Raw genomic sequence first — 14,094 nt, 5'->3', positions numbered from 1 at the left:
AAACTTGAACTTTTAAAAAGTACAAGCACCTCATCAAAAAGTTTTACCAAATCAAGCCTATATATAGTAGTTACCAACCACCAGTTCATGATGACCTACTCCATTCTTTATTGGAAATGAAATAGCAAGCTGTTGATTTATTATATACATGTTACTATTTTTAGTTATTAATCATGTATTTGTGTATCACTATAGGTTGTAATATACTATAAATATTTTAAACAAGTGAGATACCTAAGTATCAATTATATGAACAGAAACATCAATAATTCTAAAAGGCACTATACAAGTGGGAATCGAATTATGAAAATAGAATTAATTATTAGAAAAAGATTATAAAAGGCACATTATTAGATAACTATGTGTCTCTCCAACTTTATTTAATTTTTAATTTTGTCAACCACTTTGATGATATACTTTATAGTTGTGAAGTTATGAATGAATGATATGTATGAGCAGTGACGGATCCAGAAAATTTTGGTAGTGGGGGCAAAATTTATATAACATAATAATAATTTTTATAATAAAATTAATATGTGTATATAAAAAATTAAATATTAAATTATCTATTAACCACTATATATCTATGTATAAATACATGTATTGTTTAACTTATTTTTAATGTGTATTTTATATTTTAATATATATTTTATACAGATAATTATTTTTTATGTACATATAACATGATTATTGTTATAATTATATTTTGTTATTGTAAAATATGATTAGTCTTCAAAATATCTAATATACAAATTAAAACACTAAAATAGTAATTTAAATAATAATATATAATTTAAAATTCTATTCTTTTAGGTTTTATATTTTTAAAAAATTAAGTAATTTTTCTCTTAACACTACCATCAAAATTTCTCTCTTTTCATATATATTACTAAATAATTATTTAAAAATCTACTTCCCAACACAATTAGAAATCGACTCTTATTGATATTCATAGTTAAAAAAGTTCTTTCAATTAATATAGTTGCTACGCAAAAATTAAAGCTAATTTGAAAAGAAGATAAATAATATTCTTTTGAGTTGATTTTTAAAACAGAACACTAATTTCGTTTAAATATGAGAATTGATCATTCTAACGAATATCTAATATAAAATTTTTAAATTGACGATTAAGTACCAAAAGTTGAGTAAACAATTATTGTGGGGTCAAATTTAATAATCTAATGGAAGTAAATAAATATTTTTATCATATACTACTCAAAAGAATTCCAAATTGTAGTGGGGGCGCTTGCCCCACAACACTACACTTGAATCCGTCCCTGTGTATGAGTTATTGTATCGTAACTTTATACACAATAAATATTGAGAACGTGAAAAGAAAAATATTAAGTCATCTCATAAAACACACTCATGATGTGTTTGTTTGTTTTTATTTTTTTAGAATTACATGTATTTTTTGTGCAAAAAGTATTAAAATTCTGTGTATCCTTTTAATTAAGAGTCATCCAAATTATTGAAGACACATCCAAAGTCAGCATATTTAATATCAATATTTAAATTAGCATCATAATTTAATCTAACCGAATTTATAGCAAAACTCAAAAAAAAAAAAAAAACAACAAAGAGAAGGCGAAAATAATCAAATTGGAGTATCGAATTAACTTGTAAAGAGATATCTATTCCTAAACTGATTATTTCTTAACTTGGTGAACTCAAATTTAAGATAATTAATCAAGAAAAATAAATAATAAATATATGTCATAATATTCATAGTTTTTATAAACCTAAACATAGATATAGACATTAACAAAAAAATGATTAAGAATCTCAATTCATTTTTTAATCTTTTTTAATTTTAAATAAAAAAATTGCATTTTTTATCTTTTTATTAAAAACTCACCTATATATTTAAATTCTAAATATTAGAATATGAATTACGCCTCCTAATAAGTAATAACCATTACTCCTGAGTCTTAACCAAATAATGAAGGAAAGAAATATTGTGGACCTAGTGAGTCAAGTGACACGTGCGTGATGGAACTAGAGCCTTTTAGATTTTAAAAGAACATAAGGAACGAGAAGCCCAAACTTTAATTTCTTTGTAGTAAAAAATATTGCCCCTAATTATTGCTTGCTTGCTTGCTTCCTTCCATGCCCAATTCTATTATACATGCAAATATGTAATTCCTCACTATTATATTCTATCAATGCGCCTTTTTTCATATATCTTAGCTTTAACATCGAAGCAACTATAATTGTACAAATTAACCAAAGAATAATAATAGAATGTGTAATAAAAATACTATTTCTTTATAAAAAATCAATCATCAAATTAGTTATTATTTATTTATATATGATACATAAATTATTTAGTTAATTTTTAACTTATATTTTATATTTTAAAATATTTTATACAAATAATTAATTTAATAATTAAATTTTATATATACCTAACATAATTATAATAATATATAAAAAGATAGTATGATTTATCTTCTTATAATTAAGTTGACAAGAAAGGAAGAAAAGTGTTTATTAGTAACACTTAATTGGCACTATATTTTCTTTGATGGTTCTTAGATTTATTTTCATAAATGGTAATTGTGGCGGAAAAATGTTTTTGTTAAAGGGGTGCTGAGTTTGATCACATCATAAAAAAGCTAAGCCTTGATGCCTTTCTGCTTCAGATGTCCCTATTATTACTATGTAATCTGTCAAATGTTTAATCATCCTGCTTAAGATGAAGTTGTCTGAAAATAAAATTTAATGATTAATTATAAGCTAGACGTTCACATTAAATAAGTCAATTATCTTAACTTTGCCGTGCTTGCGATGAAAAATAAATATATCCATGTATAACCAACCATGTTATATGTATTTAAAAATCAATTACTAATATAAAATATATGTTAAAATATTAAATATATATTAAAAATAAATTAAATAATACATATATTTATATGCAATGTAAATACATAGTAATTAATTTAGTGATTATTTTTTTATGTGTAAATTGTCTTTTATATCTAATTTATAGATAAAGGCAATAAGTTAATGACAACATTATTTGACTTTAATTTCTCCCAATAGATTTTATGATGATACAGATTAAATTATTGCTCTCTTTTTTGACATATATCTAAGTCTATTATTTTTGCACATTTGTATTCATAGTAAATGTGCAATTGCATTAGAAATTAATGTTTTAATTTAGTATAATATAATTTAATAATAAATTCAACTAGATAACCAACTATTTTTTTTATTACTATCAACAAAATTTAAAACTCTAAATTTTAAATCTTAAATTTAAATGTTAAACCTTAATCTTCCAAAAAATAAAACTTAAAAAATAATTTTAAAATAAAAATATCTAATTAAAATTAATTAATTAATTAAAAATTAACTTTTCTATACTTAATCTTTACGATACACATTACAGTTGCTCAGTGCGGTGATCACTTATTCTTCTTCATGGTTGATTCATTCATTTTTTTTTACTCTCCCCTTCTAAATTGTAATAATGTTAATAATTAAATTTAAGATACATATATAATACAAATGAAGAAAAAAAAAGATTAAGAGAGTAATGTGGGGTGCTCTAGAGGGCGCACATGGAATAGGGTTAGAGAGTTATATAAAAACCATATTTATCAGATAAATATTTTTTGGGATGCCCTAGTAACTTTCTACCAAAAAAAGAAACGTAACGCAATCATCTTTAAAATTGGAATAGTATAGGAACTTAAATTTATTGTTATATTGATTAATAAAAAAAATTTGGAAAAGAAATTTGGCTAAAGATGATGTCCGTCAACTTTCTTGAACCATGACGATGACATGTGTCTACTATATATCCCCACATATTGATGACATTTTTTTTTATTAGTATAGAAAGTGATTATTATATATATGTTAGACTATATATAGTAGTTACCAACCACCAGTTGATGATGACCTGTTTAATTCTTTATCAGGAATGAAATAGCAGGGTGTTGAATTATTTTTTTTTTTGGTGACTTAAAAAAATAAACAACAACTAAGAAAGAAAAAAAAACTGCTTAAGAAAGACAGTCCCTCTGAATACTACTCTCAAACTCCTTCCAAGGCAAATGAAGCTCCACTTGGGGAGAAAGGGTCCTCATTGCAGTCTTTGCCATGATGTCTGCTACTGTATTTGCATCTCTCAAGATCAACCGAAGATCAGCACGCCATTTCCAAGACATGATATCTCAGATTTTTAACACCAAAAGATCAATAAACCCAGAGCAATCCTGTAAATTATTAACAATAGTAAAAGCCTCCATACAGTCTGTCTCACATATAATGTCTCTTTGTCCCGAGTCCCATGCTAAAAGAAAGCCTCTCCAAATAGCAAACAACTCTCCTTGCAAAATGCTACGACTCTCAATTGTTCCCAAACAGCCTCGTTGCCACCTTCCCTTCCAATCTCTGCTAACACTAGCAAAACCAACTCGAGCACCATTGTCAGGATAGCTAGCATCACAATTAATCTTAAAGGTACCCACTGAGGGAGAATCCAAGAGCCACTAATGGTGGAGGGGATAGACAGTCATTACAACTCAAAAATATTTTGGAGCTCCTTTTCCAAGGACAAAGCCATACTAATTACCTTGTTTGTGGTCCAATGCTCGTGAGGATGAAAGATCTCGTTATTCCTCGAACGCCAAATCCACCAGAGAACAGAAAAGAACCTAAAGGGGCACTGTTTGCTGTTATGTAAGAACCAACTCATCAAATCTACTGGTTGATGGGAGATCCCTAAAGCTTGACAAACTAGTTGGGATTTTGGACAATCCCGAATATAATGTAAAACTGATTCCTGACCTGAGAAACATCGTGGACAATTATCCGTGTACGAAATGCCCCTCATAAAACAAAATGCAGCAGTAGGAAGAGCCTCCCGAAGACATAGTCAGGCCAAAAGTTTGTGATTTTTCGGAACATGTTGACGCCAAAGCCAAAGCCAATTACCCTTATCCTCCCAACTAAATATTTTCTTACTGAGCCATAAATAACCACTACAAGCATCATAAACCTTTGAAGCCGCACCAGTCCAACACCAACCGACCTCTGAACCAGCTTGAACATCCGGGTTGTAAGAGTTAATGTTGCTCTGCAGAGACTGATTCAGAGGAGAATAGATATTCTCAAGGTTCCACTGTCCAGATGACCAAAGGTCCAAGATCCTGAGATCCAAATCAGAAATGTGAACATAATCCATCTCCTGACACAGTCGCCCCTCTCTTCTCCATTTAAAAAACCAAAAGTTATATTCCAAATTCCCAATGCATCAAATAAAACCTTCCTTCAGGATATCCCAGGCTCGACATATACTCTTCCAAACATAAGATCTCCTTCCTCGAGACCGACTGAAACAACCATCTTTAGAAGAATGGTATTTCTCCGTCAACAGTTGAACCCATAGCTTGTCCGGATGGTGAAAAAGTTGCCAAACTAGCTTTCCAAGAAGAGAAATATTAGCACAAAAAGGGTCTCTAATTCCTAGACCTCCAAACTTCTTAGGGGTGACCAACACTTTCCAGTTAACTAGATTCTCAGGGTGTTGAATTATTATATATATGTTACTATTTCTAGTTAATCATGTATTTATGTATCATTGTGGTTTGTAATATAATATAAATATTTTAAACAAATTAAAACAATGAGATGTCTAAGTATCAATAATTCAATGCTCTAAATTTGTTTGAGTTTGTAAGAATGTAGCAAAAACATTCAGTTACACTTTTTTCTTGTCTTAATCTATCATAGCAAAACATCTTTTATTGGAGAACATGCTGGCCACCAATTACAATTACAAGTGGTAGGCTGGCCACCAAGAAAGTCATACTAGAAGAACATACTGGCCAATGGCAGAGCTTAAAAGAAATTTTTGGAGGGACTAAAAATTTTAACAAAAACATGATATCTCCTTCTAAACCCCATCTTCTAAGAGCAAATAATTACCTTAACTTCTACAATAACAACTTTGTGCCTAGATAAATGAAGAAAATAAAAGAATCATTTCATGCAGTAACTTTTATTTGAATTTAACTGAAATAAGTAGACAGTTTAACAAATAGTAACAACTTGAAAATAGGGTTACCATGATTTGAAAAATAGAGTTCATTAAAGATAAGCTTAACAAATAGTAACAACTTGAAAATAGGGTTACCATGATTTGAAAAATAGAGTTCATTAAAGATAAGCAAAGGGTTTAGGAAGATATCAAAATAGAACACCTTAGTGGCATCATTTACAAATTTGACGGTTATGTAATAAACAACAAAAGTGATGACTACCAGGCTTAAACATTTCTTATTAAACATGTATAATATCACCATAAAGTTCTATTAGAGTTATTACATGTATAATCACCATTCAAGGCTGCATTGATCATCAAATACAATAGAAACAAATCAAGGTTGATAAGCGTGCGTGCACACGCATGTATATAATAAGATCAGATTCTAGAGGAAGAAACTAACCAAATCATCCCATCAGATAGAACGGCATAGCACAAGAACTCTCCAAGCCCATGGAATAGTTCCATCGTGATTGGAGCACGAGTCTTTTCACACTGAGTAGAGAATTTCATAGGAACACAAGCTAGACTCAAAGTTACAATACAAGTGTAGATTTGAACACCAAATCTTGTATATTGCTTTGCTCCATAGGCTTGGCCACCTAGAGTTTCCAATGCACATGACATTCCAAACTTGAAGCCATAGATAGCACAAAGAGAGATAGAAATAGCTGTGCTAGAGAGAGCAAGCTTTCCCAAATGATCAACCATCATCATGGAAATTATCTGAAGAAAATAGGTTGATAAGTTGACAGTTATCATAGGCAGTGCTATATAACCAACGCCGTTAATCTCTTTTGCCAACACACTCCATGTTATGGTCCCTAAAAAATCACTACCTTCTTCATTTTCTTCTTTTTTTGGCTTCTCCAATGGAAGAGATTAAGGGCCAAAAAGAGAAAAAAAAATGGAGAAGGTGGTGGTTTTTCAGAAACCATAACATGGAGTGTAGTGGCAAAAGAGATTAAGGGTGTTGGTTATTTAGCACTGCCTATGATAACTAGGGGTGTTCATGGATCGGATCCGATCCGCATATCTGCGACGTTTATCCGAATCCGATCAGAAAATTACGGATATGGATCCGATCCGCAAGGTTTTCGGATCGGATCAGATCAGATCCGCACACTAATCGGATCGGATTGCGGATTTTGTATTGGTATCCACATATCCGATCCGCATATCCGCGTATCCGCAAAAATAAAGAAATAAATAAGTAAATATTCTTTTTATATTTTATTTCAACTAATAATTATCATATATGTTATATTATTTTAATTTATTATTTAAGAAAAGTATGTTTAATATTATTTTAAGAGTAAATATATTTAAAAGAATAGAAAAATTGAATTTTATTAATATATTTTTAATAAAAATAATCTTTTAAAAATATTTTTTGTGTTTTGCGGATATATCCGATATTCGATCCGATCCGACCCGTAAATGTGTGGATCGGATCGGATAGGATCCAACATTAAAAAAACTGGTGCTGATATTGGATCCAATCCGACTCGATGATTTTAGTGCGGATCAAATCAAAATTTTGGCCATATCCAATCCGATTCGATCCGCGTTCACCCCTACTATCAGATCACACTTAACGCCATTGTTCTTTTAGATACAATTATATTCATATCAACAATGCATTAAAAAGTGAATGATATCGAAGAAAAACCTTTTGATTTATGTCCAGTGATTCCCATGTTGAAGGAAGATTTTGTTGAATGGTATAAGCCATGGAAAACGGTTCTCATTGTTAAAGTGCTTGGAAAAAGAGTTTACCTCGGCTTTATGGAACAACGCTTTAATAGAGATTGGGTTAAGAAAGGTAAGATTAATGCTATTGACATGAATCATGATTATTTTCTTGTTTATTTTTCAGATGAAGAAGACTATGCTCACGCCTTTATGGGAGGCCCATGGATGATAACCAGACATTATCTTATTGTCCAACGTTGGAGACCCTTCTTTCTCTCTTCGAAAGGCCAAATGAAGAAGATTGCGGTGTGGATTTGTATCCCTAGCCTGCCTATCGAGATCTATAATCATCACTTTTTGTGGCGATTGGCTCTACCATTGGTACCATGTTAAAGATTGATCGAGCTACTTCAATCTACTCTAGGCAAAGGTTTGCTCACATATGTGTTGAAATTGATCTATTTAAAAAAATCGTCCCCAGAATCTCGGTTCTAGGATGTACCCTCAATGTGGAGTATGAAGGTTTGCACTTTATCTATTTCTCGTGTGGAAAATATGGCCACAAGGCGGATCATCAATGCAGTGAAGGACTAGTGGGTAGCCATGAACAACAGGTGACGATGGTCAGAGATGCCTTTGACAGAAATGTAGCGGTTTAGGAAGGAGGCAAAATTCTCGGTGCAAGTAAGGAAGCAAATTGTGATGAAGATCAGCATAGCCAAAGACCAAATCAGAACCCTCTTGACTTTGGGCCATGGATGATGGTCAAAAGGTCTCTTAGAAGGAAACAAGAGAGAGCCCCAGGTGGAAATAGGAAACAGAATCAACTAATTCGGACTAATGAGAACAAACCCAATGGGAAAGGTATCACTGAAAAACAGAATTAATAAACCCTAAATCTAAACTAATACATGAACTAAATCTAAAAAACAGTTAAATCCCTAATACAAACATCTTAATTGCAAATTTTATAATACATAACAAATTAAAATTAGATAAATTAGGATTTAGGATTTAACTACCTAAAACTAATTAGTGAGTTACTTAGAGACAATGGTAACGTAGAGGACTTTTCTGGCATGGTGGTAGAATGGGCGGCGAAGTCACGGCGGCAATGGTCAATCGGTAGAGCTGTATGAGGTTTTTTTAATAAATAAATTAGAAAAAATAATAAGAAGAAGGAGGAGGACAACATACCTGGAGGGAGGAAGGAGGCAACTCCGGCGATACAGGGAACAGCAGCGACAGCGGTGGTAGTAGTGACGGCAGTAGTGGCGGGAGCAACAAAAATAGCGGCAATAGAGCAACCGACATGACACAAAGAGTCCATGTAGTCTTTGAACGTTGTTGGTGGTGGCCAAAGCTAGTGGAGGAACTGTCAGAGGTGGTTTGTAGGGGAGAGAGAGAGAGAGAGAGAGAGAGAGAGAGAGAGAGAGAGAGAGAGAGAGAGAGAGAGAGAGAGAGAGAGAGAGAGAGTAGTTCAAAATGAGGGGGGAGAGGGTCCGTGATTCGAATTTAAGGCAAGATTACCGTCGAATTTATCGGCGGATAAATCCGATAGTAACGCTTTGCGAATGACCAAAACGCAGCGTTGCACTAATTCGGATTACCGGGAGATCTATCCGTCGGTAAATCCAATGATAATGATCGCAACAATTTTTTCCCTCCAATTATTATTAGTGAATTTACCATCAAAAAACTAAATTCGATGGTAATTTCTTTATCCGACAAATTTATTGCCAAATCTGCCAATAAATTCGCCGTTAAATTTGCCGCTAATATCCGACAATAAATCTGAAGTATTCAGCATTTTTCTCATATTGATCCTTCACTATATGGACATAAATTCTTACAGGACAGTTCGCAGCAAGTGAGGGGTTTGTTTTTTAGCAGATGGTTTATCAAATTTTCTATCCCCTAATTTATTACATGTAATTGGTTGATCTTTTATTTCATTTGCCGTGCTATTTGAGTTCCTTATCTTGGTAGAAAAACTTGCAATTTAGCATAATCTTTATAGAATTTTCCAACTTTTTCAAATGTGTTGAAAATCATCCCAACCTTTGGTACATACTATTCATGTGCCAATATTTTACAAAAATTGCTCCTGACTAGTCAAATTTAAAAAAACTTGCCAAGCCAGTACAGTCAAACTTGTGGATTTTGGTAGGGTGGGACGGGCCATCCCGTTGGACCAAGGCTTTGTTTTATATGAAAGACTGATTAGTATTACAAAAATTAACAATTATATAATTTTCAAACATTTTTTTTCTTTTTTCTTCTTTTTGTTATTAACTTTATTTAAGTTATTTTTACACTTCCATATATGTGCTTAACTTATGTTACTTGTTTCTTAAAATAATGACGATTCTATTGATGGATATTATTGAGAACAACTCTATTAAAGTTGAAAATTTAGAGTATAGAGAAAAAAATTGTATTATAATTTAATTTTTTTATTTGTATTTAATTTTTAAATTATATCATTAGATTCATTTTAATTAATATTTTTTTTTAAAATTTAGTCGAGCTAGCCCGCCGGCCTACCAACTTGTCATAAATTCGGACGAATTAGCATTTTAAGTTCGCTTTACTTTGCAAGGCGAACCTTAGTGTGGCGGGACGGACTACCAGCTTTAACAACTTTACTTATGACATAGCCAGAATAGAAAGCACATGAAAAATAAGAACATCTAGTCATCTAATACATAGCATAGAAATGTTTAAGCATATCACATAAATTTTGTGTATACCACATAAATCCTCATACATAGCACTAAAATATTGGAGCAGAGCAAAAACTCACTTAAGGAAAACTAACATACTAAGGTGGTGTTTGGTTTGAGGAAATATTTTTTGTTTTTGTTTTTTATTTTTATTTTTTAAAAATTGTTTTTGTTTTCAAATTTTTAGATTTTAGGAAATATGTTGTTTTGATAATTGTTTTCAATTTTCAAAAAAATGAAAACATTGAAAACATGTTTGGTTTGATTGTTTTTAATATATTAAAAATATTTAAAATAATATTATATGAACAAATGAATAAATAGTCATGCATAATGTCATAGTCATTAAAAATTCATTCTTCTTAAAATGTTATAGTCATGGATAAATCCATTTTATTATTTTTAAATTTCATGTAGATCTTTTGCAAATATAAATACAATTAACAAATAAGCTAGAATTTTGACACAAAAAATACAAGCAATTTTTTAAGATAGTTACTAATAAAATAGCTAAAACACAATCTTATCAAATCATCCAAAATCACATTATGTTCAACATACTTGTTATCATATATTAAATACATCTATTATATAGAGTAATTCTCCACATCCAAACAATTTTACATTCAAGTTCATCCAAGTGATTTGAGTTATGCCTTTCTTTTTCTCGTTTTCTTCCCTCCTTTGTGCTGCTGATTCTTCTTCTTCTTCACTCCGGATGCTACATCTTCTTCTTCTTTTCCTCCCTTTTTATTATTTTTTAATTTCGTTATCATTATCACTAACAACAGCTCTTCCTCTTCCTCCTCCTCCTCCTATTGGAATTTCGTCTCCTCCTTCCTTTTCATCATTCTCCTCCATCATCATCATCATTATCATTATCATCGTTATCATCATTGTCTTCTTCTAATACATATCGTCGTTATCGTTATCATCAAATTCGAATTTATATAATGGACACTTTTCGGCTCATTTAGTATTATACAATAGTTTCATTTTGAGCTAATTTTCGATTCATTCGAGACGCAAGTGTTTTTGAATTCGAATTTATATAATGGACATTTTTTGTTCATTTACACAGGTGTTTCTGAATTCGAATTTATATAATGGACCATTTTCGGTTTATTTGGTATTATACAATAATTTTTGTTTTGATAATATTTTCGATTCATTTGATTACCACAGAGAATCAGAATCAATAAATATGTTAGCAAAATATTAGTGTTGTTGGTGATGATGATAATGATGATGAATGAGGAAAAAAAAGGAAGGATAAGATCAAAGAAATTCAAATAAAAAATAAATAAGAGGAGGAGATGAATGTAGTGGTATGGTGGTGATGACGATGACGATAATGAAAAAAAAGATGAAGAAAAAGAAGAAGGAGAAGAAGGAGAAGAAGAAGAAGCAAAATTTGAATGACTTTGGATGAAAGAAGAAGAAAGAAGAAGAAGACGAAGCCTCGCATAAACTAATTAAATGACTTGGATGAATTTAAATGTAAAATTGTTTGAATGTGTAATAAGACTCTATTATATAATACTCAATAGTTGTAACTAGCCCACAGTTCATTTGCAATTGTATATCGCACAATAGCCATTTGGTTTGCTTGAGCACCATTATTGCTCATGCCTTATTGGTCTACCCTTAAGCCCAGGTTCATCTGTAATTATGTCATCCACAGAGCAATTTTAAAAAAGATTATCGGCATTATGTTCCAATCTAATAAAATTATGTATAGTGCAACAAACAGTTGGAATTAATCTTTATCTTCTAGCAGGATAATTTGGCATCAACTTCAAGATTGAAAATCTTGCTTTCAAGACTCGAAAACATCTCTGTATAACATTCCTCAATGGTGAATAATGTCTATGATTAAACAGTTCTTGTTTTCGTCAAACCCGTCTCCCATCACTAAGTCACTCAAATGATATCTTTCCTTACGATATGGAGCAAGATTACCCGGCATATTAGGAAATCTAAAATTAGAATCGATCTATAAAATAATTGAAAGTTGAAACTCCGATTAAATCAACCACAAACATACACATATTTGTATTAGAAGAAAACATACCTCCATGAGGCTTTGGAAAATTATTTCAAGAGTTAAAGCATCTAAAAACACCCTTAAATCGTTTGCTGTCCCTTCCCATCCAGAATAAACAAATGTGAATAACATCTCAAGATCACATATTGCTAAGACATTTTGTGTTATTAAAAATTTTCATCCACGAAAGGTAGTTTGCTTTGATGCAGGAGCCCATGTTGAAACGTGTGTGCCATCAATTGCACCGATATAATTCTACATATGAAATATGACCAATAATTTAATACAAAAAAATTAAACAATTATACATTTACAAAATATTTAAAAATACTTATACATTTACAAAATATTTAAAAATACTTGTACATAATTTTACCTTAAAATAAGAAAAGAATCTTGAATTTCCCATGATGTTCAGATGAGTTGTTGTCTGATTTGTTGGTCGAATAATTTTACTACCCAATTTACAAACAATTTTCAAGACGAAAGTGTGCTACAACGACTCACTGTCGTAAATTATGACCTATTATTATTAAAAACATAGCAACTCCTTCTTCTACACTTACCTTCTTGTCGTTTTTCAAAATTTCAGTGTCCTTTAAAGGGATTTGGATTCTCTAAATTTTGAATTTCACTTTAGAAGGTAAAGTATGATCTTTTACCCTTAAATAGTTTCTCTCTCATATTTACTCTTGGTCCCACCTATAAAATAAATGGTGAGAGATCACACTTTACCCTCTAAAGTGAGAATTCAAAATTTAGAGGATCCAAATTCCCTTTAAAGTATCACAAAATTTCTTAAACACATCTTTTTTCCATTCTAAAACTTTGATAGCATCTAGCTTCATGACCGGCCAAAAACTCAAGTGTATACATTTTTCTAGTCAATGCTAAAGTCTTACATGGTATCTTACTTATAAAACTTTGTTCATATTATTCCTTAATCAAAGAAACTATAATTAGATCACTCATATCTTTGTCTAAATCAGCTATTGTCACTACTTGAACTAATTGAAGATACATACTCTGACATAATAAGCCTACTCAAAATATTAATAAAGTCAATTAGGCTCATAGTAAAAGGTATTCAAATATATTACACAATGATGAGTTATCATATAAAAGATAGCATACATTAACAATCCAATACTTAAAAATTTAAGCAAGTCATTACAAGAGTTAAAAATAAAAACAGTCAAGATATCACATATTAACAATCTAATTCTTAAAATTTAAGCAAGCTGTTACAAGAGTTAAAAATAACAATAGTCAAATATTATCTTAAAACTATTCAAGTGATGCTAGCCCATCCTTCCTCCTAAACGAAGGCATCTTAATAAAGATGCGTCTCCAATTCTCATCTTTAAACTTTTTGAGTGTTTTATTGTAGACTTTATTTGAAATGTCTTTCATATAGTCTAACAATTCCATGCATGCGTCTATGGAGTAAGGGTCATATAGTAGGCTAGTAGTCTAGCCTTAGCTTTTAACAAATCTGTTTTTGCTTTGGATGACTCTGTCTTTGCACTCATTGATTCACTCAGTTGACTCAATGCATTTTC

The sequence above is a fragment of the Arachis hypogaea genome, chromosome 16 (genome assembly GCF_003086295.3).
Source record: "Arachis hypogaea cultivar Tifrunner chromosome 16, arahy.Tifrunner.gnm2.J5K5, whole genome shotgun sequence".
In the NCBI taxonomy this organism is placed as follows: domain Eukaryota; kingdom Viridiplantae; phylum Streptophyta; class Magnoliopsida; order Fabales; family Fabaceae; genus Arachis; species Arachis hypogaea.
The sequence above is the reverse complement of the archived record's forward strand: the minus strand, read 5'-3'. Positions refer to the sequence as shown.